The 23966-nt window shown below is 47.3% G+C and overlaps 1 protein-coding gene across 1 annotated transcript in view; it reads left to right on the top strand.

Annotated features, from left to right (window-relative positions):
• VASP (vasodilator stimulated phosphoprotein) overlaps window positions 1-23966 on the top strand; it is a 1088669-nt gene that overhangs the window by 425865 nt on the left and 638838 nt on the right. The window lies entirely within an intron of this gene.

Genomic DNA, 23966 nt, shown 5'->3' on the forward strand with positions numbered 1-23966 from the left:
TGATTGGGCAAAAGATCTGACTCCTTGTGACAAACTGCTGCCCCAGGATACTATGCATTTTGTTACTTTTCTGCAAGTTTTACACTTGCTTACAAAAAAGATACATTTTACCAATATTAAAACAGCATAGTTTTACCCAATGTCGCCCTGCAAACGTATACCTGCAAACATTACCAACTTTAGAAATATGTTGTAGATTGGGGTCCTTTTTATGGTTAGCCTTTTATATTAGAAAGAATTTGGTTTTAATATCATGATTGGGCTAAATTGTACAGTATTAAATACTCAAATTTTCTAGAAACATTAAAATGAACACCTGCCGGAATTAAGGGCTGCGTAGTATAATAATTCATTGGCACGATTTTTAATGGTTTTTAATCTTAGTATATAGGCACTTTATAAAACTTTGAATAGGCATGTTTGTTCTTGGAGCGTCACCTATAGTGGATTAGATTTTGCACATAAGTACAAAGCGCCAACATAAATGGTCTTTCTTAAGTCTTTTGTCAATTATCTGTGTATTTTACCTTGATTATGTCTGTTCTTTTTTTCTCTTAGATAAGTACTGTATAATGCTGCATTGATGTTTGTTTTTATGGATGTTTATATGCATTCGAATAAAGATAAACATTGAGTAGACTGTACACTGATTGCGTGCAGTGTGCATTCTCCGGATGTTTAGGGTGAGGAACTTAATATCCGTTGGGCGGGTCATGGGAGGGTGTTGGAATTGGGGGTGCTTGGTTGTGGGTGCCGTGTGGATATTGCCCCTGCAACCGCGAGTAGCCAAAAGGATTTATCATTTATGGTTGCCCATTGCTTGAGACTAGGTATGGAATTGGGATAGGGCTGGGGGAAAGGTCAAAACTGTAACAGGACAGAATCCCAATACTGGGGACCTGCTGCAATCGGCAGTACATCCAAACATCTCATGGTGCGGACGCACTAGAGTACTATGGGGGTGGCGCACATATGAGACGGGCCTATATTGTGTGCGGCCCATAAGAACAACCTGGGTGCCCGGTGAGGGTCTTGATTGTCAGATTGAGATGTGTTTGTGTGCAGTTTGGATCTTATACATTGGGGTGTCATAGTATGTGGAGACGCGGTGAAAGAGATAAAAGTCCATGCAAATGTCTTTCAGATAAGTGTGTCTGCTGTTTGTGGGGTGACCAGAGTTGGGGTCACTAAGTCCACACATGAGGTGCTCGAGTCGTTGGGGTCTAACTCGGGTGTGAATATATGAGGACCCCCATCCTCATCTTAGACCATCAGGCCTGGCCCCAGCTCTGCTGCTGCAGCTCTGCAATGATTTGTTCCAGATCTGGGGACCTCATAATAGTTCCGCGTGGTTGGGACTTGAGGTGTTGTTAAGAGTTCTTTCCGCAGTGGTATTTGTTCTGGGGTTCTCGTGTCTGAGTTTTCCGGTCAGTCTCTGAGTTTGGGGCGGTTTGTAAGTGTAGTTCCATCCAGTCAAGTGCCTCTTTCGGGTCTGTGAAAGAGGCTGTGGTCTCTTTGTGTATTATATTGAAGCATGCCGAAAATGGCAGGGAGTATTGTATTCCCTTATGGCGGAGGGGCCGTTTTATCTCCAGAAAGGACGACCGTTGTCATTGCACTGCCCGAGAGGAGTAGTCTGGGATGAGCATGACATGTTTGTCTTCCACCAGGACAGGATCGGTCAATCTTCCGGCTCGTAATATCGCATCCCTGTTCCGGAAGTGGAGGAGTTTTGCTAATAACGGCCTTTGGGGAGATCCTGGAGGTGGTCCTCGCACAAGTACTCAGTGTGCTCTCTCCACAGAGAAGAAGGTGGTCAGTTCTGAGGCCGGTGTGAACGATTTGAGCTAGGTTTCTACATATTTGATGGGGTCTGACCCTTCCACCCCTTCTGGCAGATTCAGCACTCTGATGTTTTCCTTCTGGAGCGCCCTTCCAGGTCATCTGTTCTCCCTTCCAGTTGTAAGACTCTAGTTTGGAGGTCTTGTACGGTGTCTTGTTGCGCTCTTGCCAGGGGCTGTAGCATGGAGAGAGCTTTCTCCCCATCTGCAACTTTGCAGACTAATTTGGGAAGGTCGTCCCTTAAGAGGTTGAGGTCTGTGGCTAAGGCTCCGAAGCGATCTTCCATGTTGACCCTCGAGTGTTCAATTGAGGCTAGTACCCTGTCTAGCTTGTCGGACATTGAGGCCGTAGTGGAGAATTCCGTTACCGCGTGGTGGTTTTCGGCAGTTGGTGATGGATTCTGTGTTGGACTTGGTGTCTTTGGCCCCACATTGGATTGCAGTCTCCCCATGTTTTGCAGAGGGTAGAAAGGAAAGTTATTCACTGGTGCTCTATTGTTTTACGCGATATGCTTCCCCCTCCCGGGACTGTCCCGGTCTCATCTGTTACTATTACGAATGTCTGATGCCCAGTCCGTGCGCTGGTCTCAGTTTGTGGGATAAGTGTTTTTTCTCGGTTTCTTCTCTGTGCTGGTTGGCAGGTGTCTAGTCCTTCAGGGTCGGAGCTGTGTGTGTTCAGCGTTTTGTAGTATTAATGGGAATGTGCCGTCTCTAGGTGCAGATTTATTGGTATGCGTGTGGTGTAGTGTATGTCATTGGGTGTGAAGGGCTGAATCCAGTTATTCTTGTGGGCCGGTTCAGCGGAGGGCTTATGAGGGTCCCGGCCTCTGTGCAGGGTTCCGCTGGGTGCCACACATGTCGGCAGGTGTTTTCGTTTAGACTAGTGAAAGCAGGAGAGGCATGTCTGCCCTCTTTTAAAAAAATAATTTTAACTTAATTTTATTACAGTTGTGAAATGTTGCATTACACCACTCATTTGTCATATAATTTTGAATGGACATACCATCACATCGCATCAACTCTTCTATATTTCCTTTAACACATTGTGTGATTGTCTTTCCTCCCTTAGGCCCCTTTTTATTAATTTCCGTCCTCCAATTCCTCACTTCTAAACTGGGCCGTGGATGCAGCACATGAGAAGCCTCTGTACTCATTCCATTTATTCTAGACCCTCCCCCACTTCTGAGGACAGCCTCTATCTTGATAAATAGTGTTTTTTGCCACTCTGCATCAGTCTGTCTTTTTTCCAATTGCCCAGTGACGGTGCTTCCTCCACGCCCCAACTGCGTGCTATGTTTCTTTATGCAATTATCAGGGCCAATGACACTCCTATTTTCTCCCCCCTCCCCCTATCTGTTGCCTCCCATACGTTAAGCAAGCATAGCTTGGCAGACATAGGGAATTCAACTCCATATAGACTACTTAGATACTGTGTTATCATAGTCTAGTGGGACTGAATTTTGGGGTAGGCCCATATTATGTGGAAAAACGTTCCCTCATGACCGCACCCTCTACGATTGTGTATTTGGTCGCCTAACCATCTTTACCAATGCAGTGCATGAGATACAGGTTCTGTGCAGAACTTTAGGCTGTATGAAGCAGGAAGCGGAACCTAATGGCTACCTCTCTAGGGTAAGATAGGGCTTCGGGCTAGTCGTTTTGCATGTCTGCAATGTCTCTTTGCCATTTCTCCTACAGCTTTGTTAACATATCAGGGGCATTATTTACTAGCTTTCTGTATGCCACTGAGATCGCTTTTTGGGTCATGTGTTCCTCAAGTAGTCTATTCTCTAAGGGTGAAGATTCTGGCGACATTTCTTCTTGGATATTACAGCGTGTAGGGTGTGGCTGAGTTGTAGGTTTCGGAATGTCTGTGGGTGCCGGGTTATATGTTTTTTGGAGGTCTGTAATGAGTCTTATTCCTGCTTTTGAGTAAACATCCCCTACTCTCAAGAGTCCCAGTAGATCCCACTTGTCGAATCCCTGCCTCTTCCCCATATCCCGCAGGAGGTATGAGTCCATAAGGACGTAGGTAGTGTGATCTTATTCTTCCATCCCAGCTTTTGGTGTGACGAGTGCCAGACCTGAACTGTCAGTGCCATCGGCCCTCTCAGGGAAGTTTTCTTTGGTGTATTATATAGCAAATGTAGGTACCCCCTTGTTTGTAGTGTTAGTCTGTCCATACGGTAGGCAGGATCCGTCATTGGTTGGTGGGCCCATTGGTTAATCACTATCAATTGCGCTGCCCTAATGTACGTCTGGATATCAGGAGGTGCTTATGGGTCATGTCGCAAGGCGCTGGTATCTTGGTAGAGTGCCAGTTCCCCTGCTTTCTTCGTACATCTTGAGCAGGTAAGGCACTGTAAATGTAGCCGTTATTTTATATAGTTCAATTGGGATCCCATTGGGACCCATGGCCTTTCCTGATCTGATTGCTGTGATTGCTTGTTTTACCTTCTCACACGTGAGGTCGCTATTAAAGACTTGGATGTCTTCCGGTGTTGTTTTAGGGAGGGGTCAATCTGTGAGGAGATCCAACGCATCTTGTGTAGTGCTTGTCGTCTCCGAGGTGTAGACGCACTCATAATGGGTCACAAACGCCTCAGCTGTCTCCTGAGGGTCAATGAGCCTCTCGCCATTTGGCAGTTGGATGGTGGTTACCCACCGACTGGCTTTTTCTAGCTTGTCGAGACCAGCGAGAAGCTTCCCTGCCCTACCCCCTTGCTCATATATTCAATGGTAAGCCATTTTAACCATGGCTCTGGATGTTTCAGTTGTTAGGTCTCTAATATCTTGCTGTTTGAGGCCTAACAAATGTCTTGTGTCTTCATCGTTAAAGCGTGCCACTTGTGCTTCGAGGTCTAAAATACTGTTTTCTAGTCTCTCTTCCTCCTTACTGTCTTGTGTCCGACCATCAGACAGCGGGCCTGTCCCTTGATTGCTGTTTCATACGTTTCCCAAAGTGTCTCTTGTTATGTCATGGACTGCTCATTTTCTTTAAAGTAGAGATCCTTTGCTTTTTGCAAGCCCTCTCTAATGTTCGTGATTTTTAGGTAGGAGGGGTTAATGATTACTGTTATTAGTTCGCTGCTTGCAAACTCTGTAGCGTGCCCAAATGGGGGAGTGGTCTGATATTCCCTTGGGTAAGTGTCTCACATCCCCAAAGCTGGGCATCTGCGATGGGAGCGTGGCCAGGAGGTCAATTGGTGAAAGGCTAACCGAGTGACTGGGTTCAGCGTTCTCCAGATATTAATCAGACCCATGGCACCAATGAACTCCATTGCTCGTGTTTGTGTTTTGTGCGTATTCCTCGCTGGCAGTCGGTCTGTTGTGTCATTCAGTGTCATATTAAAGTCACCGCCTAAAAGGAGATGAACCACCTGCAATTCCAGTATGAGTGCTCCTATATCCGGAAGAGTAGTGTTATGGAGTGTCGGTGGGATATATAACGAAATTGTTTATCACTTCCCCTTCCCATCTTCTCGTGAGCGCTGCATATCTACTTCCCTTGTTGACCCATGGTCTTTTTACTATAAGTGGGAGTTTCTTCTTGAGTAGTATCCCTGTACCTCTGGATCCCGAGGTGAACCCAGAGTGGGCCATCATTTTATAGCCCCACCTGTGCAGCTCCTTGCAGGTTTTGCCCAAGAGATGGGTCTCCTGCATGAGGACTACGTCTAGGGAGTGCTGCTTTAGTAATTGAAGGACTATACCTCGTTTAATTTTATTCCCCAAGCCATTCACGTTCCAAGACACTAGGTAAATCTCAGTGATATTTATGTTGGCCATGGGGAGTGAGGGTTGTGAGCTAGGTTTCTTGTGGAATCTAGAATAGAGAGTTCTCCCCCCATCCCCTGTAGGTGGAATGGTGTAAGAGCTGAATAGAACCGATTAATTTGGCATGTGGTTATGGGTTTTTGTGATGGTGGTGCAAGCAGGCGAAACTTGAGTGGCATAATATACACATCATGTGAGTAATCAAAAACCCCCTTTAACCCCTTACACAAAATCCCTGCCCGGCGGAACCATAACTGCCTGCCTCCCCCAACTTAGAGTGCCTGTTACCCCTCCCTGTTTGTGAATAATGTAGGGGGCCGTGTACCGCCGCAGTCCCAGCCCTCCACCCCATGAGCAAGTTTTCTTACCTCCCCAACTATTATATTTATAGATCAGAGTGTTGGTTAGGCGTCTCCATCAAGCAGTAGAGGAAAAAATTGTTACTTGACTCATAAGCCCGAGTCAGATTTACAGCTTCAGTTTCATCGGAGGCCTGTCAGGGGGCCCCACTGCATAGGTTCCGCTGCAGCATGTCCGGATAGGGCCGATGTTTCTCTCTCTTGCTTCCCTCTGTGGATCTTTGATGGAGAACCTCCAACCATATGCCATCCCTCCAGCCATGCACATCCTTTCTCTGGTGAGTCGAAAAACCAAGTCTTGCCCTCGTCTTCCACATGCAATCTCTCTGGGAAAATCATGGAGTATTTCACTCCTTTTTCTCTCAGTGCTTGTTTAGCCGCCAGCGAGCATCATCTTTGTTTTAGTACCTTTAGGGTAAAGTCTGGAAGGAAGGTTATTGGGGCATTTTCATATTGAACCGGTGGGGCAGCGCATGCCAACTAGAACACCACATTGCGATCTTTGAAGTTAGAGACCAGTGAGGATAGGTCTGGGTGGTGCGCCGGGCTAGAGCCTGCCTCCTGGCACTCTCTCTACTGAAAAGAATTTTGAGAGGCCCCTTGGCTGGAGGTGATTGAGGACGAGATCTTCAACATATAAATCTGTAGCAGGGCCTTCTGCCCTCTCCGGGACCCACAAAATGAGTATGTTGTTGCGCCGCGATCTGCCCTGATAATCTTGAATTCTCACTTCAAGGTGTAGATGGTTGTTTAAAGTTCTGTGGCTTGGCCCCTGAGAGTCTTGGTGTCTTGTAGCAGGTTTGTCGTTGTGACCTCTACTTCTTGGATCCTAGAGCTCATGTTCTGGATATCTGCGCTATCAGGGAGACTACCATAGTGACATTGTATATACTCCCTCCAGGGCTGTTCGGACCCCCTGGATTGCTGCCATTGTATCTTTTAGAGATATAGTACCAGTATCTGTTGATTGAGGGGAAGTAGCGATGCACAGTCTCTGGTGTTCTCTGGACCCTCCTGCCCCTTGGGGAGGGCACATTTTTCAAGCTTTGTTTGATGTGTGCTTTTTATTCCAATTCCCCCGGTCATATCTGCTCATTGGTGGGGAGGGACGGCCTCCAGACTAATCCCTGCTGCCTGGCACCGGAAAGTATTGATTCCTGTGCAACCTGTCAGGTTTCTCCCGGTTTCACGACTCCTCCCCACTCTCCACACTGTATGGGCGGGCCTGATTATTTGCGGGCGCTTCTTTTCACCTCAGCAGCACCTTAGGCAGGATTTTAGGTGTGAGGTGTTGGCCTGGTATATGCTATCCACTAATTAAAGTGGGCACCTTGCACCAGTCCAAACGACCCTTATGATGTATGAGGTCAAAGATAACCTTTAGAAAGCTATCCTAGTGGTAGCTGTGGAGAGCAGCCTTCAGCCTTAATCTTGAAGGAATGTAAAGCAGCTTGTTTTACCAGAATATCACCTTTAGTATCGATCAAATGAAAGGAGAACCACACAGTAGTTATAAAAATATGTATTTATTTATTTATATAATACTCCCCAGTATCCTCTACATGAGGATACAACACAAAGCACACTATGTTTTAGCAAAGAAACAGTTGTAAGTAGCACAATAAACAGTGGGCTCCAGGGGGAGACCAAACCATATACTAAAATAGTGATATAAGAACCGCGACTGGAGTCGAGACAGTGTCTAGAACACGTAGAATTGCTGGGACGCCAAGGACCCACCCAAGGTTAGTAGAAAGGGACCCCACGGACGACGGGTGCAGTGTGCTAACACGACTGCGCGCTTCGTACATTCTATGGGGAAGCCGGGGTTACAATTTTAAAGTTTAAGGACCCTCATCGGTGGACTTCGAGGAAACCCTTCTGGACTTAGGAGATTGGATAGCCACCCCACCCGTGGATACCGGAGTACCCAACTTACTTATCCCTGAGGAGCCGGGTGCATAGGTCTGGATTGGTTTTGGAAACCACCGTCATTCTCAATGGAGGGCTTCAAAGAAGAGCTGCTGCCGGTAGGGAAGAAAGTGTCCATAGGAATCCAAGGGTGGATTCGTGATGGAATGAACCTGAAAGCAGAGGGGACAGAGTCTGGGTCACTTCAGTGTGACCAGGGGATCGGTAGACGGATGCCCACCGATGTCGGGTGCTTCAGGTGCAAAAAGGGAGGCTTGATTCTGCAGCCACGAGGGCCAGGAAACATTGAAGACAACCAGTAGCCGGACACGTGCTGTCCCACGAAGGATATTGAATACTGAGGGGTCAGTGTCCGGCTGGAGCACCAACAAGCCTTGGCAACTGCAACCCACGCAGGAAGGTCAAGCAGGTTACAGTGTGGACCAGCAAGGTCCAGGGGACTCCCCGAGCAATGGGGAGTCGGGGTTTGTCTGGAGCAACCAGGGAAGCCCAATAGATATTAAGATGACCTTCAAGAGGAGCCACAGGTCGAATGACCAGAGTCGCGAGGGGACCTCGAGCAAGATCACAATGTACCAGCCCACGGAGCACTCGGTGCGTGGAGGCCAGAGTTTTTGGGTGTAAATACTGCTCGGGGTCAGAACTACATGGAGTCCAATGCACAAGCTCGGGAATCGCCAACAAGCATATGCACTTGCAAATGTACGTTGTGCACAAGGGTTCGGGTTATGCAGTCCCCACGAGGGATACTCGCCTCAAACTCGGTGAGAGGGCAGCTTGACCTCAAGGAACCTCAGAACCCACCTCCTGTGTTGCTGGAGCCTTTGGAGTCCACAGGAGCTCAGGATCAGCAGAACGGTCAGTTGCGTTACGGTGCCTGCGAATGCAGGGAAGTGAATCCTACACCCCAAGAGAGATTCTTCAGTTGTCCTTAGTGCACCACAGGTCCTGCACGGAGCCTGTATGGTGCAAGGACACAGACGAAGACGATGCTTTGGACGGAGAGCCCAGTCGAAGTCCAGAGTGTCCAGACGGTCGAAGGTCAGTGGTTTCTTGTTTCAGAATCTTGTCCACGTAAAATCTAAAGTTCTACAGCCAGGTAAGCCCTTATGTACCCATGGGAGAGGGTTGGACAGATTCAGGGGACCCTCCTAGGGGAGGGTCAGGACAGAGGGGAGGTTACTCCCATGTCCTTTGTTCAGTTTCGTGCCAGAGCAGGAGCCAATGGCTCCCAGAACTGGTTTGAGCTGGACTATGCACAGGGACACCAAATGTGCCCCATGTGCAGACTTTCAGGCACTTTGGAAGTGCACCCAACCAGCCCCAATGCCCAATGTCTGGGAGGTGGTCACACCTCCCCCGTGACAGGATGCCTATTATGCTGCCTTCCTCTGCTTGAGCTTGGCTCAGCAGCTGGAGGGCAGAAATGCGTCTCTGGTCAGGCTGGCACAGGAAAGACCAGTGACCCCATCAAGCTTGCTTCATAAGTGTGGAATCATACCTCCCACATCTGTTACCAGTGTGGATGTATGATTCCAAGGTGTTTGATACCAAACACGACATGTTTTGTTTCAGCCGTATTCGAGATAGCATTTACCGCGAGGTTATAATGCACCTCTACCTATATGTCCGACTGATTCACAGACTACCCCAGAGAATGGTCTCCGACGGCTGCAGAGGGGCTCTGCTCATGCAGGGGCACCCTCTCACATAAAACCCAGCACCCTGCCTTTAGGATTGTCGAGGCCTGCTATAGGGGTGACTTATACGTTTTAAGTGTAGTGACCTATAGATATAGTGAACCTATATCTAATGTAAATGGTGCAAGCACCAGCTTACACAGGCTGCAGTGGCAGACCTGTAGTTCCATTTTGCATGGCCTCTCATGGGTGGCATAATACATGCTTCAGCCCTTGGGAGGCCTCTGGAGTACCTATGCCCTGGGTATATGTGTAGCATATACTAGGGACTTGTAAGGGTACCCCAGTTTCCAATCTGGAGTGTATCAAAGTACATGGTATAACATTTCAAGGAGAAAGCAGATAGAATGGGGTCCTGATTAGCAGGATCCCAGTCAGACTAGTCAAAACAGTGTAACATCAAGCAAAAAGTGGGGGGTAACCATAAGACGCAGATCCTACTTTCCTTCATTAGGACTTTACTTTGCAGATATAGGGACCTGCAGTTACTGATCCCAAGTGTAGTAGGCCTATTCTGGTGTTCACCTGGGGCCCTATTGTGGTAATTCAGCCCCTTGCTTTTCAGGGCTACTAAGTGTGATCAAGAGCCTCTATTTGACGTTGTTGGCCCCACTGCCTTCCCTTATCATGCTCAGAGGTAAGGGCGGGGGGCAGTGTGCACTCACTTACCCCTCCCCGCACGATCAGTGTGCTCGATCTCAGGCCTTCACCCGTGTTAGGCAGACACATTGATTTCCTGCTATAATGACACTCCTGTGTCTTCCGCCCCACTTTGCTGTAAAAAAGGACCTCTGCATTCACGTTTTTGACCCTGGTGCCTTCTCTCTTCAGGCTCAGAGGTGGGGCCTGGGAGGGGAGGGGGGGGCAGCGTGGCACTCACTTACCCTGCCCGCACAGTCAGTGTGCTCAATCTCAGGCCTTCCCCCTTGTCAAGCAGACGCATTTATTTCCTGCTGTACTAATACTCCTCCTGTTTCTTCCGCCCTACTTCGCCCAGAACCGGCATCGTGGGGCCGTTGTAGCACTAGGAATGTTGGTTGCTTCCAGGACCGGTCCTCTCACCACTCGCTGTTCCTTGCACAGTCCTCCAGATAAGTCACTGCCGCGATGCACTCTGGGTCGGTGCTCTGGTGGCGTTCTGAGACTGCACCTCCTCCGCCTCGATACGGGCTTGATTTTTGCTGCTATGAAGGGCCCGTAGGCAGCCTCCCAGCACCCACTAGCGCTTGGAGCTCGCCAGTAGGGGTTGAGTGCACGGAAAATGGTGTTGATATTTCTGGGGAAAAGCGCTAGGTCACGGAGCCGCTTCAGCAAGCGGCCATGTTCTTCGGCGGTTGGCCTGTCGGCCGTCTTTTGATTTCCTTCTGCTTCAGGTATTTCATTTCCTTCTGTCTCAGTGTATGATCTGTGAGTTGTGGGGCTTTACAGAAGGGGGTCCTCTCCTCTCGTCGTACCAGATCCGTCTTGCGCCTCGGTGATGGTGCCGATCGATTCCTCCCTGCGCACTCTCGAGGCCTTCTGCTTTAGTGGTTCGGGGATTTTCCTAGCGTATAGGGGGTTGAAAGAGTAGGAGACCGTGGATCTAATGGCTTGTTTCCTGGGTCTCTGGATAGGGCAGGCGATGTCTGTCTGCCGGGAGGGGTTGTATTCTCTCCTGTTTCACTCCCCCCGGCTTCTGTCTTGGCTGCAAACTCAATCGGACATCTGGGAGGGGTGGGGGGAGTCCCTTGTCTGGGAGTGCCCGGGCTCCCCTCCTCTGCTTGAGGCAGGATCGTTGGTAGCGGGCAGTAGGTTTTCCCCCCTGGGGCCCACTGGTCCTGTCTTCCTCAGGGCCTTATGTTCCAGCTCCAGTCTCTGGTGAGGAAGTCCTGCGGTTTCTCTCAAAGGTGAGACTTGTGGCCCATTGCTCTGTCCTGGGGTTGGGTGTTTGGCTCACCTTTCACTGTTCGTCTTGGTGCCTCTTCGGTGACGGTGGTCCACATTCAGGTTCTCCAGGCGGGGAACCTGCTGCTTCTCGTCCCCAGGCTGTGTCCTCCCGGTGGTGGCCTCTCCTCCAGGATGGGCTCCCATTGGAGAAAGGTGGTGTCGGCGGCAGGGAACACAGTCCGTTCTCCCAAACACGCCCCTCTGCTCTGATGTGGATGGGGTCCTTTTTGCCTCTGCTGTTTGGATGTTGTCGCCGGTCCTCCGCCAATGCTCTGGGTCTGGGCTGCGCGTTCCTGGTGTCCCTCTTCTTGGAGCTGTACGGAGCCTCGCTCCAAGCCCAGTTTCATCTGCGCTGTTTCGTTGTGGGGTTCCCCTTAGCTTCGGCGGCCCTTTGGCCTGATGGTGGGGGTGTCCCGGGTTACAACTGTGCAGTGGGTGCAGGAGCGTAGTTGCCGTGGCCACCGTGTTTTGAACGGCTGCGTTACTTTCTTTCAACGCTTACTGTCGTGGTATGGCGTTTGTATCTCACTCCGACAGTGCTGATGTGGCGTTGGTTGTGCTGATAATGCTGTATGGCCTCCCTGTCATTTTTGCAGAGCCTCACTGGGGCGGATGACACTACAGAGACCATGTTGGGTTAAATATTCACAGGACTCAATAGACACCTCTCTTAGTAAATGGTACTACATCGCCACCTGCTGTTCTACGTGACTGACATGTTATTGCGCTACGGGCTACAAGGTAGTACAACTTCTATGCCGACGCCTGCCGACATGCAAGGGGCTATTTAATCACACGCCGGACTCTGCGTGCAATCTTCACTGTGTTTGGAGGCAAAATCTGTGCTAAAGGTAAGACTGCTTCCGTGTTTTGCTGCTGGGACAATGACACCTAATGACATTAGTTTTCAGAGATAAACAGGCTGTTGTAATTTTAAGCATAACTTTATTTATAAATGTATCACGTCCTCCATTGCCACAATGTTACTTTTGCAGAACTCAGCGTGCACTCCTTACTGTGTTTGTAGATAAACTCCATGCTCGAGGTAAGCCGGCTTCTGTATTTTGCTGCTAGCACCATAACACGCAATGACATGAAGTGAGCTAAAGAACGTTGATGGATTCAACCCAGATCTGTGACAGAGAGTGTGTCTGAAAAGTTTCAGCGCTCTGTCCATTATCTCCTTGTGTTTGCTTTGTTTGCCCTTAGTTGGCAGGGTATGCCCAAACGTGGGTCCCTTGCTCACTTTGCCACTGGATTCAAGCTAGCCTGGCTGATGAGGGCTGTTAGCCCGAAACCGGTCCCAGGATGCTTGTTTCTGGTCCAGTGAAGACATGGCTTGGCACTTCGGGCTGGACTGTGCCGATGAGGCACAGGGTCAAGACTGATTTGCATATAGCTGGGCCTGAACTGGGGTGTAAAGTGAGCTAAAGCACAATGATGGATTCAACCCAGATCTGTGACTGGGGGGTGAGTGTCTGAAAAGTTTCAGCACTCCGTCCATTATTTCCTTGTGTTTGTGCTGTTTATGTATACCATACTTAACTGGGTCTCGCATCACTTTATTCCAGGCTTAACATGTTTGGGGTTTCCTAGTGACAGACACTGGAACTTCTGCATGTCAACCGGATATTGGGGTGGTGACGAGTTTATTCTACGTGTATACGTCGGTCTGGTGCACAGTAGGACTAATATATTTTAATTGCACAGGTGAGGACATGTTTTAAAGTGTTCCATTATTGGCACAGTGAGCATACCCGTTCTGGTTACTTCTGGTTGAACACCGTTCACTACTACGACTGGCAGATTGGTGATTTAGCACACTTGTACCCTTCCTTGATGGACTATTGGTTATTCTTCTGCCCACTTTTGCTTCTCACTTTGGAACTGAGCATCTCACAGGTTTACAGTTTTACATTGATTTGCAAGTATTCAAACACGTCACCTATAACACAATGGTTTGGTGATATCTTGGGGATACACCCAGGCTCTCGGCTTTGACAGTCACATGTGGCACTCTGTCTTTTGGGTTTATTTCACAAGTCTCTTGGAGAAATATAGATTTTAATATTTCTATACAATTATGTACATTGGTCCTGATGAAGGTGGCAAAAGGAATTTATGCTCCACCGAAACGTACGTCTACCAACACCATTTGGGGACCCGCTCAGTGAAGACAATACTAGAGAACTGTCAGCAATTCATAGGACAAAAAAAACGTATAGGGATTTAAATACACCCCGACAATTTAAGAAAAGTATTTATGAAATTATATTCATTCAAAAAACTTATGTTTCTCTTTTTCACAGCTGGACCCCCATTGACTTTTGTTAAAGTATTTTGATTTTCTTATATTGTGTATGTTAGTAAGAATGAACGGTAAGATAAGGAGTGAGTATGTGGTGGCTATGTGTGTGTGCTGGGGTATAGTAGTAGCAGTTTTTGATTCATTCCATGGTTACACTTGGATTTCTTGTGCTATGCAAATGAATCGCATTATTCAATGATGTTAGTTGAGAATCTTATGTGCTTATAAAAGAAAAGTTATAATATACCAAAAAAATCTTTTTGTCTTGAAATGAAAAAATAAAACATACATACAAAAAATTAGAATAAAAAATCACAGTGACTGAAAGCTATTGTTATATGTATTTTACTTCTATTAAGTAAAAAAAAAAATTATTTTTGTGGGGAACCTTTAAGCTATTGGCTACAACCAAAAGAAATATAGGTCAGCTAGAGGTCTTTTTCAATTTTTGTTTGCCTCTGTCCCCTTCCTCTTGGACCTAAAATCAAAATAGGGGGACCTTTCTTGTTTTCATTGAAATATCAGAGGCACCATGGGAAGTTGGTTTACAATGACACCTTGATGCAATCCTCACATCGGGGACACAGTGTGAGTATCTTGTTGCATGCTTTTTCTTTTGGATAGGCTTTTGAGAGGACTTCTATTTCACATACATGTTTTTTCTTGGTCGTGTCTCATGAGTGAGCCATATTTCTTTGGCCTTTCGACTTTATTACTCCTCTATAGAAGATATCTTAGTTCTTTCTAGTTGTCATCCAAACTCACAGTAATGTGAGCCTTTTTATATATACTGTTTGCAGCTTTGAAAAGGTCTTGTAGACATAACACAAGCCATCTGCCTTTCTTCTTTTTTTTTTTTTTTTTTTTTTTTTTTTTTTTAAATAATCTGTATTCAATTTTTTCAGAGAAAACCAACCCAAACAGTCCTGCCGCCCTTCCCTGCCAGACAGGAATATAAATACAAATTCATTATGCATTATTCATTACAACATAATCTGTCATCTTATTACACAATACAATCCATTACGCATTTCTATAACTGTTACATACATCAATATCATTATATAAAATTCTACAAAACATTGTGTTATCAGGGATGAGTAATACTCTTCCGCTACTTACAGGTTAGTTTGGGATTGACACCAATCTAGTGGGGGGGTCCAGATCTTCACCCCTCTTCTACGCAATTTCCTACCCTTCCGTTTATAAATAGCAACTTCCATATTGGAGATTGCTAACAACCTGGCTAACCATTGCTGGAAGGATGGGGCAATAGGGTCCAGCCATGCAGAGGCAATACACATTCTTAAGACTGCCACAGCAATAAAAATAAGTTCATGACCTAGTCTTGCATTATTAGGATCTGCCGCCCCTAGTAAAATAACTTCTGATGGATACATCTGCCAGTGGATTCCTCACCTTGTGAATATCCCCTGCGCCAGCAACATTCGGAAACTTTTGTAGCACTCCACGCCGATGAGGTCAAAGACAACGTCACAGAGGCACGGCTCCGCTCGCGACTCCGCTGACGTCACTGGATCCATAAGAAGACCTCGTCGGTGTGATGACGTCAGTTCCCTTTTTTCTGCGCCATCGACGCTAACGGTTTTCGGGGACTCTCTCTGTAGCTTTGGCTGGTTACTTTGTTTTCCTGCTGGTATCTTTCTTTCTTCTTGTTTGCAGTTGGAAAATGTCGACTAAGAAGTCAGAGTTCAAGCCTTGCAGGGAGTGCGGTAAGCACATGTCTATCACGGATCCGCACGAGGACTGTGCCTTTCATCGGATCATGATGTCGAGGGATGTTCTTGCTGCCGCAAGATGAGTACAAAGGCTCTGAAGGAAAGAGAGGAGAAGAGAGGTCGAAGATCATCAAGATCGGCGTCGACGTCGGGGCATGCTTCGAAGTCCAAGAAGCACATGAAAAAGAAGAGGCATGGTTCTCGACATCGTTCGGACAGGGATGCGGCTCCGAGATCGACCTCACCTTCTCGATGTCGTAAGGACTTTGTGTCTCCTTCTCCTATCTCTGTTCCTGCTTCTCCTGTTGGCCTGACCTCGCCTGCGGCTTCACCGGAGCATTCCCCGGCTCCAGTTGAGGAAGTTCCGGCTCCGGACGAGTCTTCGACTCCGCTGGCTCCACCGTCGGCGCCGATCGGCCCGAGTCCGGTTATGCCTCAGCCTGAGCCATATCCTCCCTTTTCAGGCCCGGGTCAAGTTCCAACGCATTATTTAAATGCGATGTATGGGGTCTTTTCTAGAGCTTTGTACCCCTCTGTAGCGCCTTCGGGTCCCATGGGTCCAATGGCTTTCAACTTGGGAGTTCCTCAAGCTTACCCTCAAGCTCCTTTTATGCCATTTTTCCCGGCGATGCCGTCTTGGCATTTCCCGGCGCCGAGGACATCGACGCCGCTTCCATCTTCACCGGTTCCGGCTCGACCTCGTTCGACTCCGGCTGCTCCTCTGGATCCGGGTTCGACTCTGGCGCCGTCGGAGTCGGTTACGGCGCCACCGACGCCTGTTGTGAGAATCAGATCCAGGAGAGCAGCTCAAAGGGTACTAGAAGAACAGAGGTACCAGGTTGAGGAGATTGAAGAAGGTGAGCTCATGGAGTGTGATGATCTGTTTGAGGAGTTGAAAGAGGCTAGTGGCCTGGACTTGTCACCTGAGTGGGAGATTACTCCTCTGGCTGATACTCCTTCAAAAGATGTGGCTCCCTACCACTCAGTTATTAAAAAAGCGGCTGAGCTTTTGGATCTGCAGTTACCATCTGTTGAGTTAAGGCCGAACATCCTCACAGAGGTTTTACATTCTCCCTCCTCTTTATCAGAACCCTTGCTTCCATTCAATGACTCCATTATTGAACCGGTCATGGAAGTATGGCGTAAGCTCTTCTCTGCTCCTGCGGTCTCTAAAACTGTTGCAAGAAGATATAGGGCGACTCCAGGGGACCCAGACTTTCTGACTTCCCATCCTTCTCCGGAGAGTCTGGTGGTTCAGGCTGCTTGTTCTAAAAGATCTTCAGGAGCCTTTCCCCAAGTCCCTAGTGACAGGGATGCTAAAAAACTAGACCAATCAGCCAAGAAAGTCTTCTCCTTTGCCAGTATGGCTTTAAAATCGACAAATGCTACCTGTCTTTTGGGTCGATATATCCATGCTCTAATGGATTCAGCGAAACAACTGGCCCCTAAATTGTCAGAGGAGGATAGACAGAACTTTAATGAGGTGCTATCAGACACTCAGGCGGCTGAGCGTCAAGTAATCCAGAGCGGCCTGGATACTGCGGACTCTGTCGCTAGAATCATGGGCTCTTCTGTTGCCACAAGGAGAAGTGTGTGGCTGAAGTCATCTGAGTTTTCCCCTGATGTGCAGGCAACTCTTCTGGACTTGCTTTTGACGGCTCTGGGCTTTTTGGTAAAACGGCTGATGCTGCACTGGAAAGATTTAAAGAAAGCAAAGCTACGGTCAAATCTCTGGGTCTGCAGACTCAACCCAGGGGTTCATTTAGGAGGTACAGGGGCTTTGGAAGATCGTCCTTTCGTACATACAGGCAGCCCAAGCAGCAGCAGGAACAACAGCAACAGAACATCCTGTATAAGAGCTACAGGGGCAGAATCAGAGGTCGTGCTCGAGGTCGGCAGCTCTCCTCCTCCTCCTCTTCCTCCGTCCCTCCCACCACTGCAAAGCAGCTCTAGATCCACCATTCTGGATCATGCTGGTCCTGTGGAGGGCCGGCTTACCCATTTTCTACAAGATTGGGAATCTGTTACTACAGACCTTTGGGTTCTAGATCTTGTAGAAAATTGGTACGCCCTTACCTTTCGGGAATTTCCTCCAAATTACCCTCCTTGCCAAGGTGATTGCTCGGAGGACCATCTTCTCCTCCTCCAGGAGGAGGTCCTAACGTTGTTAAAAAAAAAAAAAAATAATAAAAAGGTGCGATAGTGGTGGTTCCAGAGCAGGAAAGGGGTCATTTCCCGGTATTGCCTGATTCCAAAGAAGAATGGCCGGCTGCGTCCAATCCTGGACCTCAGGATCTTGAATCTTTTTCTGAAGCAAGAGAAGTTCAAGATGCTCACCCTTGCGCAGGTTCTTCAAGCGCTGCAACAGGAGGACTGGATGGTGTCCATCGACTTGTGGGATGCGTATTTCCACATCCCCATCCTGAAGTCGCACAGGAAGTATCTCCGTTTTACGGTAGGGTCGCAACATTATCAGTTTGCGGTCCTTCCGTTTGGTCTTACTACTGCACCTCGAGTCTTCACCAAGGTGATGGCAGTGGTGGCAGCCCATCTCAGAAGGTCGGGGATTCCAGTTTTCCCCTACCTGGACGACTGGCTGATCAAAGCGGAGTCGCCATGGAAGGTGCTTCATCATCTGCAAGTTACAACCCAGCTGTTGTACAAATTGGGTTTCTTGATAAACGTGCCCAAGTCTCACCTGGTGCCCTCTCAGCGCATCCTGTTCATAGGGGCAGTACTAGACACTACTGTGTGTCGAGCATTCCCACCTCCACAAAGGATTCTCGACATACAGGAAATGATTCCCTTGTTTTACAATGGAGCGGTCGTTCTAGTCCTGAAGGTCCTTCGTCTGCTCGGTCTGTTTGCTTCCTGCATTCTGTTGGTCATCCATGCACGCTGGCATATGAGGGCGCTCCAGTGGTGCATCCGCAGGCAGTGATATCAGCACAAGGGAGATCTCAGGGAGTCTAAGGATCTCCAGAGAAGCTGCAGCGGATCTGTCTTGGTGGAGCGTGGAGGGCAATCTATCTCAAGGAAAGCCCTTCCATCTACCTCCATCGGTGGCCACAGTGATAACGGATGCATCCACTTTAGGGTGGGGTGCGCATCTGGGGGATCTGGAGATCAAGGGTCTTTGGTCTCCAGAGGAGATGTTGCTTCACATCAACCTTCTAGAATTGCGGGCGATACATTGGGCGCTCAAGGCCTTCCTCCCTTTCCTTCGCGGTCAGTCGGTTCAAGTCCTGACGGAAAACACTACCGCGATGTGGTATGTCAACAAGCAGGGAGGAGTGGGGTCGCATTGTTTCTGCAAAGAGGCTCTGCGTCTCTGGTCCTGGGCTCAGCATCATCAGATTCGTCTGATGGCAAATCATCTGGCCGGAGTTCTGAACGTGTGTGCAGACAGTCTGTCGGCAGTTCTCCGCTGACCACGAGTGGCGGCTCTATCCGGAGGTGGTTCGTCAAGTCTTTCGGACGTGGGGAGCTCCTCGGGTGGACCTGTTTACCACTCACAAGAACGCTCACTGCCCGTCATTCTGCAGTCTCCAGTATCCGATGCAGGGAACTTTGGGGGACGTGTTTCAGTTGAGTTGGAGCTCACAACTCCTTTGCGCATTTCCTCCCATAACCTTGATTCCTCGGGATCTGAGGAAGATTCGACAAGACCGGACCCAAGTCATTTTGATCGCCCCGGAATGTCCAAGAAGGGTGTGGTATACAGATCTTCTCCACCTCTCCTCGTGCCCTCCGCTCCGTCTCCCTCTTAGGGCAGACCTCCTCTCGCAATCGGAGGGGCAGGTTCTACACCCCCACCTCCAGAACTTACACCTTCATGCCTGGAGATTGAACGGGGCAACCTGAACTCTTTTTCTCTCCCGTCTGACGTGGAAGATGTAATATTGTCTGCCAGACGTCATTCCACCAAATCTATCTATTCCTATAGGTGGTCTAAATTTGTTCTTTGGTGTGGAGAGAAATGTATTGATCCTTGAGGGCTCGTTTATCTAACATTCTTCAGTTTGCTCTTTCTCTTGCTCAACAAGGCTTTGCTGTAGCCACTGTGAAGGGATATCTATCGGCTTTGTCGGCTTTCCTTTGTTTGCCGGATCAGCCTTCCTTGTTTAAGTCACCTATTGTATTACGGTTCCTTAAGGGCCTTACAAATACTTTTCCGCCTACTCCTTTTATTGTGCCTCAATGGGACTTAAATCTTGTCTTAACTTACTTGATGGGTTCTCCCTTCGAGCCCTTGCACAAGTGTCCCTTGAGGCTGTTGTCTTTCAAAACAGTCTTTCTCATTGCTATTACCTCGGCAAGGAGGGTAAGTGAGCTTCAAGCTCTGAGTTCAAAACCCCCGTTCTTGACCATTCATGCTGAAAGAATGGTTCTCAGGACCAGGGCTGCTTTTCTGCCTAAGGTGGTAACTCCTTTACATCTGGGGCAATCCATTACCCTTCCTACCTTCTATCCTCCCCCTCACCCTTCCAAGGAAGAGGAGCGGCTCCACCGCTTGGACCCTAAGAGGGCGGTGAGCTACTACCTTGATAGGACTAAGGACTTTCGAGTGGACAACCAGCTCTTCGTGGGCTTTGTTGGCTGCAGGAAAGGCAGAGCGGTGTACAAGCGCACCCTTTCCAGATGGATTATCTTGTGCATCAAGATATGTTACTCTTTGGCCGGTAAGGAACCTCCAGAGGGTATAAGGGCTCATTCTACTAGGGCTAAGTCTTATACTTCTGCCTTGTCTAGGGGTGTTCCTGTGGAGGACATTTGTAGGGCGGCAACTTGGGCCTCCCTCCACACTTTCGCGAAGCATTACTGCTTGGATTCCGAGGTGAGGAGGGACAGACACTTTGCTCGTTCCGTCCTTCAGGACTTTCTTGTATAGAAGGGTGGACACCCTCCTCCGGGAGTGGGACTGCTGTGGGAATCTTTTCACAAGGTGAGGAATCCACTGGCAGATGTATCCATCAGAAGAACAAGTTACTTGCCTTCGGTAATGCTTTTTCTGGTGGATACAGTATCTGCCTGTGGATACCTCACTGACCCACCCGCCTCCCCGTTGTCCACCCTTGTATACCTACAATTCTGATGGTGTTTCAAAGTGTATTTGTTACTGCCAAAGGCAGTGTGTTATTCTTCCTATATTATCTTCACACTGTGTGTGTTGCCTTGTATATTATGTACTGTATATACTGTATATATATTGTTGTCAGTCCGTCCGTGTGCCTCGAAGGCACGGAAAAAAGGGCGGAACGGACGTCATCACGCTGACGAGGTCTTATTATGGATCCAGTGACGTCAGCGGAGTCACAAGCGGAGCCGTGCCTCTGTGACGTAGTCTTCGACCTCATTGGCATGGAGTGCTACAAAAGTTTCCGAATGTTGCTGGCGCAGGGGATATGCACAAGGTGAGGAATCCACAGGCAGATACTGTATCCACCAGAAAAAGCATTACTGAAGGTAAGTAACTTGTTCATCACTAGACAAAACTATTTCCGTTTGGAGTACTTCGGTCAGGAATTTCCCTGTCTCATTCTTTAATGCTGTTAGTTCGCCACATGAGGAGAAAATATGTATGCCGTCAGCATTAAATAGCATACATCTTGGACAGAATGTCCCCTTACCACTCCCCCACTTAGCGATTTTATCTGGCGTATAATATTAAAAAAATGTTTTAAAAAATTGTGCTTGTAGTTTCGTAGACATGAGGATAGATTGTGACATCAAGTAACCTAACTAAATTCATCATTGGACATATCTACTTTTTCCTGCCACTTCTGTGATATTTTCTCCATATCATCAGAAAATGCCGCATTCATAAGAGAGTATATTTCACCAATTGTACTTATTTTAACGTGAATTAGTTTCTCCACAGTTACGACTTTCTTGAATTGTGCCCTTCCCCCCACCTTTCGTGACAAAAAATCTCTAATTTGGAGGTATTTTAAAAAGTCCCGCCAGTCCAACTTAAAACCTTTTTTTATTTCTTCAAAGGATTGTATCCCTGTGGAGGAGAGAAGAGAACCTATCTGAACAATTTCTGCCTCTTTCCATCAAAATTTTTTATGGTAACTGTCATGCAGATGACGCCAGAGATATCCTCTACTCTTGCTGCCAAGAACCAGTTGGAAAATAGATGTCCTCTGGTGCCTCCTCCCCCAAATTTTGTATTAACTCGCTGCTATACAATAAAACGGAGGCACAGTAATATGCTTTTAAATTTGGGAGTGCTAGCCCTCCCCTATCCTTTGAAAGGGTGAGGAATTTATAGGCCCGCCGAGGTTGCGAATAAGCCCAAATGAAACTAGAAAACATGCGCTCTATCGATTTTAACCATTGAGTTGAAAATTCTAGGCATATCGCTCTGAATAGATATAAAAACACCATCTTCACAACATTGACTCTGCCAATAATAGACAGATGGAGATGGTCTAGGCGTTGAAGATCTTTCTGCATTATATACATCATTGGCTTTAGATTTAATTTAACCATATTATCAAGTTTGGATGAAATGCAAACCCCTAAATATGTAGCCTTTTCTGCTACACGTGCGTCATTCATATTAGCTTTATTATTCAAAACTATCTGAGTTTTCCCTTGGTTCAGAGCATATCCGAAACGTGTCCGAAGTTCTTGGCCTCGTTTTCAATGGCTGTCATGGCCGTATTAGGATCGGCGGTTACTACGGCTATATCGTCCGCATAAGCCAGGGATTTGGTGGGATAGTCCTGTGACCATATACGTTTTATTTCAGTGTTGCCTTCAAGTCTACGGATGAAGGGATCGATGTAAATCGCAAATAACAGTGGTGAACATGGGCAGCCCTGCCGCGTTCCGCGGGATATTGTAAATTCCTTGGATAAAATACCATTCACCATTACTGCCGCTATTGGTTTAATATACATTTTTTGTACTGTCTGTATATACCCATCCTTAATTCTGACCCTGGACATGGCAGCCCACAGATATTGCCAGGAGACCCTATCAAAGGCCTTCTCCGCATCTAGTAAAACCAGTGCCATAGGGTCTCCTGCAACATCCATACTGTCAAATAACGTGATTACTCTTTTGATATGATTTATAGTGGTTCTCCCTGGCACAAAACCATGTTGGTATTTGGCAATTACTTCATAGATGATAGGTGCAATTCTGTTAGCCAGGATTTTTGAGTAGATCTTTGAGTCAGCGTTAATAGGAGTGATAGATCGATAAGAGCCCAACTGTTCAGGGGGCTTGTTCTTTTTAGGAAAAATAAGTATTTTCGCCCTAGACCAGAAACTTGGAGGTTGGCCACCCTTAAAAATATGTATAATGAGGTCTGTAAAAATAGTTTTGATTTGATCAATAAAGGTGACATAGAATTCAGATGGAATACCATCCATTCCGGTTGCTTTCCCTTTTGACAAACTTTTGATTAACTTTTTATTGTCACATGTGGCACTCTGTCTTTTGGGTTTATTTCACAAGTCTCTTGGAGAAATATCAGAGGCACCATGGGAAGTTGGTTTACAATGACACCTTGATACAATCCTCACATCGGGTACACAGTGTCAGTATCTTGTTGCATGCTTTTTCTTTTGGATAGGCTTTTGAGAGGACTTCTATGTGACTTCTATTTCACATACATGTTTTTTCTTGGTCGTGTCTCATGAGTGAGCCATATTTCTTTGGCCTTTTGACTTTATTATTCCTCTATAGAAGATATCTTAGTTCTTTCTAGTTGTAATCCAAACTCACAGTAATATGAGCCTTTTTATATATACCGTTTGCAGCCTTGAAAAGGGTCTTGTAGACATAACACAAGCCATCTGACTTTCTTTTGATAGGTTATAACATAATACGAAGATTTGGAGAAAAACGTGAAGAATAAAAAATCTGGGTTCACTTCTACTGCTGAAATGTCGTTGGACTTTTTGTATATCCGAATTTTCAGGACACAGTTGTGTGCTTCAGTACTTTTTCATTAAAAGTTTACTGCGCTGGAACTCTGCTCCAGAACGGACAGTTCACCCTTGGTGGCAGGGTGACTGTACCAGGAGAGCACCACTACAGGGGAGTGTTTGGAATAACTGGATATGACGTTCCCTCACTTGGACCGCCTTTGGATGTGAGAACTTCATAGCATAGCTAGCTTCTTGCATTTGTGGGTCTTGCTATAGACCTTGAAGTGCTTACTGTTGTAATCAAGGTACTTTATTTTGATTGCATTGTTGTAGTTGCTCTTGAAGTTGTCTTCCTCAGGCTACTGCCACTCTCAACCACTAAGACAGTTTTTTTTGTTTTCTGAATAGAAGGGGTGGTTTGGCACGATGTCCAGTTGATGGACAAGGATATAACAATGTCAAAATGTACCCTCATCATGGGATATCTTTCCCTGA

Source organism: Triturus cristatus, chromosome 9, assembly GCF_964204655.1.
Source record: "Triturus cristatus chromosome 9, aTriCri1.1, whole genome shotgun sequence".
In the NCBI taxonomy this organism is placed as follows: domain Eukaryota; kingdom Metazoa; phylum Chordata; class Amphibia; order Caudata; family Salamandridae; genus Triturus; species Triturus cristatus.